Below are 6,000 nucleotides of genomic sequence, written 5' to 3'. Positions count from 1 at the left end.
ACGTCACTTTAACTGCCATGGCTCAGTGTTATGGGATCACGGAAGTTGTCGTTTTTACAAGTTTAGCCTTCTCTGCCAAGTAGTGCTGGTGCCTCATTAAACTAAAATTTCAAGAATTCCATCGCATTGAGACATGACAGTTAAGGTGATGCTGAAGTGTGTCAATTCTATGTTGTGGATGCAGCCACAGACCAAAGTACTGTAAAAATGGATTATAAAAAATGCTAATCTACTATTACTACCATTTTCTTTTCTTTTTAGTGGTAACAAAGTAGAAGATGAGAGAAAAAAACAAAAACAGGGAAGAAACAAAAGGTCATATAAATAATATGACAGTAATAAAAAAACAGGAGAGTGGAGAATCTACCATTAAAGATCCAACTTAAAAAATCCAAGTAAAATTACCACTAACTATAACCACAGATTATTACATTGTGAGATTTCTTATAGCTCAAAAAAATCCATAAACAGTTTCCTGTTTATTTACACAAAAGATTCAATGAGATTATTTATACTCAAGTCTGTAGTTACTGGTATGTCTCCCTCTCTCCCCCTCTCTCTCTCCCCGCCTTTTGAAATAATTGTGTGAAAATGTTGTGTGCTGCAATTATCCTGGCAGGGGAATCACGGAGAAGGTATGACCTTAAACTACATGACGTTTCAAATTATGTCCTTCATTAGTGTTCCTCCAGGCACCACAAAATCAGCCCAAGCAAGTTACAACCTTGTTAAATCAGAAAGTATTTGTGTGTTTATAAAATTGTAACAACTTTTGATTTAGGCCCAAGTAGTCACTCTGGAAAAACAGGCCAGTTGGCTGTAGCAGCTAATCGCAGTCATCGTGTTCATGAATAACCAAGTGGTTTTTGAGCAGACAGAAATAAACAAATCTGCATCAGGACATTCAGAAAAGAGAATAAAAATGTCTTTTGTCTCAAAAGTGTTTTTTCTTCAGGATTGATTCCATTAATCCTACATCTAATGTGGAAAAGAGTTTTTTTCAGACTTAAGTATTAACCTCATAAAATTGTATTTAAATCAAATATTTGATTTTAGATTTTGGATTTGTACATGCATTTCTGAAGATGTCAACATCTCAACATGCACTCAAAGATTCCCAGATGGGACTCAGAATCAAGAATAAATCTTGTCACACCAATTTATTTACAAATGCCTATGTAGAAAATACATCATACTCATTCTAATAAGCTATTAACATCTGAAAGCAACTATTACAAGAGCATTAAATCATGAAATCTGTACATATTTGCCAGCATGACATATACAGTATTGCCATTGGTCATTTCAAGCAACTGCATAGTAATAATTCAAGTTACTGTATTTTAAAGGAAGAGTAACCATTTTTTCCCCAGAAAGCCAGTCTGAAATCCAATACTCATTGTACTGTTGCCATCAATTCAGTTTTTGCCTTATCACAACCCTATGTTAGAAAGTCCTCCATGAGCACCTATCACCAAACTCAGAGCTGTGGTTTCTTTTATTTATATCAATCCTTCTGTAACTTGGACTTCCTGGGTGTAAAGCCCACTGATTAATGGAAAGGATGGCCACTTGAATTCTGGGTGAATGTATATAATATTTCACTGTCTGCCATTCTTAAAAGAGACTCTGTTCCATATAATGTAGAAATAGAGAAGTACATATTTTTTGTTCTCTGGGAATTATACTAACATGCCATTTAGACATTTTCATTTAAGTTATAGTCTATTGAGATTAGAAAAAATTCTCTATAGCATTTTTACATAATAGCGGCAACCATTATATAACTGTCAGACTATTCATACTTCAAGATGTAGCTAATTTGGTACAAAGACAAATAAAGGCTCACTGTATATATCTTTTAGCTCATAAGTGCAAAGTTACGTTATTTGCAATATCAGTATTAGATAGTGCTTTTAATTCACTAGACAAAATGACTATAATCAGTCTGTAGGTTGAATTGTTGACTGCCTACAAGTGCATGTATCTATAGATTTCCAACCTACAGAAAGTGGATTGAGATAGAATTTTAAATGTACCATAATTTGGTCAATTCCATATATTAAGATCAACCTATGTTCAAAATGCATGAATTCATTATATGGGAATGGGGTTTCTTTGTGAGAAGATTATTCCACTTTGGTTAATGGTTTGGTGTGGCTTCCATAATGCCAACATTAGTGCTGAATGATCACTTCTTTTCCCAAGGCAGCATCTAAGCTCAGCTTTTGAACAATAGACTCTTTTTTCAAAAATGGTCACAGTCTGAGCTTTACAATCCTGGTCGGTAGAATATTAATTATGCAAATGTAGAAAATGTAAATATTTGTCCTGCCATAATATGCAAATATAAGGTGCTTGGTTTTGAGAATAATTCAGTGTCCTTTCCCATCCATAAGAGGAACGCTGTTACTGTAGAACTGAGAATGATATAAAACTGGGATATCTGAAAGGCTCCAGTATGCAATAGACTTCATGGTCAAAACAGTGTGCTGTGTATTTAATCATATGCACAACCTATTTCCATATGTATATATCTGTTGTGTGGGTGGGATACACACAGGAACTTAACAGGACATTTAGCAGTGGTAGAAAAATGTATTGTCTAAATCCACTCATGGGTGAGATAACAACTGAAAGCATCTTGGAAAGTGCGTATGTGTGTGTGTGCGTGCGTGCTGTAGCAATGCTTTTATACTCCTTAATCGGTCACAGTAAAGCTGTCCCCAATTTAATGTGTGAATCAATATAATAAAGAACACATTTTTTACCAACCAACCATCAAATTATGTTGAACAAGAATAATTTGTTAAATATGTAAATGAGCCAGCATTTATGGCTTGAAATATCCCACTGTCACTTCAACAGCAGAAAATTGGATGCGGAGAAATGCTTTCTGGTATCAAAAATCTCAAGTAGCTCAAAGCATGTGTTTGGAGGAACACGACCAACAGGATATGCCATTAGGATGTGTTAGAACATGCCCTGCTAAAATTACACTCCATCAATAATTTCATCAAATTACATTTTGATTAATGACATAGCACCCCGAGAAGTATGAGCAAGTCTGGGGTGCGGAAGGGAGAAACCTCATCTTTATATTGCAAAATATGTTATTTGAATGATCTGTTGAGTTCATACTAGCAACGTGTGCCAGCAGGTTAAATGCTAACCCCAACTGAAACGTCACTATCATAACTCTACACTGAAACTGGTTCTTCATTCATAGGACTTCATTGCACAGAGATGGCAATCGGCACAGGAGCCTTTGATGACGGTCCCTATCACATGATTTTGTGAGAAACCCTTTGTCGGTCTGCCACCTCCCTGCAATGAAGTCATTTGGGTTATTGGTGGGAAAAGCCTGTCAATTGCCTCTGATTTTACCTCCCACATTAGGTCCAGATGCTTCTGTGGCAGCACTCATTTCTTCACACCAGAAGCGACTTGTTCGCAAGTTGTTCCTGAGACAAAAAAAAACCCCATTTGAAAAATGTTTATTTATTTCTCTATTCAATTTTAGCCAGCACTTTGCTATAAAAACAATTTAAAGATTTGTGTGTGGGATAGTGGGGGGACTAGTTATGGCACCCACTTGGAAGTGCTGCTTCGTACTTTTGAGGCCACGCAGTCAGCTATGTGATATCTCCCATCATCATAACGGCTAGTAGCCACTATCCCACATTATAGGAACACCACTGGATAGTTGCAAGCTTGTGCAAGTAAGAAGTAAGCCCAATTTATCTTAATTAGTCATGGCAAAAGTATATACGACTGAAGACCTAAGCATGTACTTACTCTTCTACCTGTTATGAAGGAGTCACAGGCTTGAATCCTATTGCCACTCCCAGCTAGAACAGACTAACTGAATGAATAGGATATATGCCTAAATGTCTAATTCCATTTAAGACTTGTGTTAGTGGGCCTTTAATTGGAACTGCAGTAGAGTCTCACTTATCCAAGCTAAACGGGCCGGCAGAAGCTTGGATAAGCGAATATCTTGGATTATAAGGACTGATCAAGGAAAAGCCTATTAAACATCAAATTAGGTTATGATTTTACAAATTAAGCACCAAAACATCATGTTATACAACAAATTTGACAGAAAAAGTAGTTCAATACGCAGTAATGTTATGTTGTAATTACTGTATTTACAAATTTGGCACCAAAATATCACGATATATTGAAAACATTGACTACAAAAATGGCTTGGATTATCCAGAGGCTTGGAGAAGCGAGGCTTGGATTAGTGAGACTCTACTGTATATGTAGGATTCATGTCAGCATTCACAGCCGAGCATTGGTAAAAAATAGCAGAGTGCTTTACATTCTTCATTTGGTACAACATGCAACATAATTGCATATAATATACAGTGCTTTCCCTCCTCAAACATCTGACTCTGTGATTCCAAACACAAATTTCTGTCTATTCTCTAAATGTTCAATGTCGTTTGTTGTATATCTCCTTCAGAACATTCTAGTTTTGCTGTGATGCTGTAGAATCATAAGACCATAGAGTTGGAAAAGACCATAGGAACCATGCATTCCAACTCCTGCTATTCAGGAGCCCACAATCAAAGCCCTCCTGATAGATGACAATCTATCCTATCTTTAAAAACCCCCAGAGAAGGAAATTCCACCATACTTCAAACTAGCACATTCCATTGTCAAACAGCTCTTGCCTTCAGGAAGTTTTTCCTAATGTTTAGTTCGTGGGATTTATTATTCTGCAATTAGAATCAATTGCTCCCAGTCTCTGCCTCCTCCTCAATGTGACATTCTCGCAGATATTTAAACATGCCTATCACATCCTCTCTCCGTTTTCTTTTCTCCAAGCTAAACATACCCAGCCAGTTCTCATAGGCTTCTAGAACTTTGATCATTTTGGCCGCTTTTCTCTGGGAATGTTCCATTTTATCAATATCCTTCCTGAATTGTGGTACTCAGAATTTGACACAGAGCCCTTTCAGACAGGCAGTGTAGACCCACATAATCCGGTTCAAAGCAGATAATGTGGATTATCTGCTTTGATAATAGGGATTACATGGCAGTGTAGAAGGGACCTAAGACCCCTAAATCCCCTAACATATTTTGGACTACAACCACCATAATCCTTTATTTTGACTGGCAAATGAATTTCAAAACAAACTCGAGGTCAAGGTTTCTTCAATCCTTTTCTGGCCAAGTCATATAAAGTACTTACCAGGCCTATTGGAGCTTATCATTGCATCGGATACACCTTGGAGCAAACTCAGCATTCCTTGCTATTGAAGATCAGCAGTGTTTGGTGCCAAGGAGTCTTTCAAAGAAATGTGTCTATTACCTCATTATGAAATCCCTGATAAGCTTCTGAGAAACCCACAACATAACTTGAAAACCACTGATTATAGTGATAAGCTTTAAAATGACTCAGCTGAGCTTTGTATGACTTGTTAAGACTAGTAAATATATTTTCCTTCACCGAGGTGTATGTGACAGAAATATGCAGCTTTCTATACTCTTTTGAATTAAAAGTGCCCTCTCTTTGCATCCCATACAGAGAATGTGGATGACTTTCTGCTTCTCCGTTTGGTCTGCATCTTTTTGGCAACACTTAGAGGCTGTTGCATGGGAACACTCCAAAGTGTCAAGTGTAGTGTCACCACCGTGACTCATTGTGTAAAATTAAACTCATACTAACCCCACTTGAGCATAGGGTGAAATGTTACCACAATACTGCTTTTTTCGAGTGGGGTTTTAAAGAAAAATGATTATTGAATGTGTCAATAACAAATTCAGCAAAAATGGTATAATTAGAACACCTTTGGGAAGGAATGGAATTTATACTAAGTGTAAATAAATAGGCGTGTGTTTTGGAGATTATGAAGAAAGATCCATGGAATACAATGGGATTTATTTCTGAGTAAATATCAAATGGAATTATATCTTGACCTCACTGCAGCATATGTGAAATTTGCCATTTACACTCATAAATGATTATATTTCTAAGACAATATTCAA

The sequence above is a fragment of the Anolis carolinensis genome, chromosome 2 (assembly GCF_035594765.1).
Source record: "Anolis carolinensis isolate JA03-04 chromosome 2, rAnoCar3.1.pri, whole genome shotgun sequence".
Lineage (NCBI taxonomy): Eukaryota > Metazoa > Chordata > Lepidosauria > Squamata > Dactyloidae > Anolis > Anolis carolinensis.
This window is presented reverse-complemented; position numbering follows the sequence as displayed.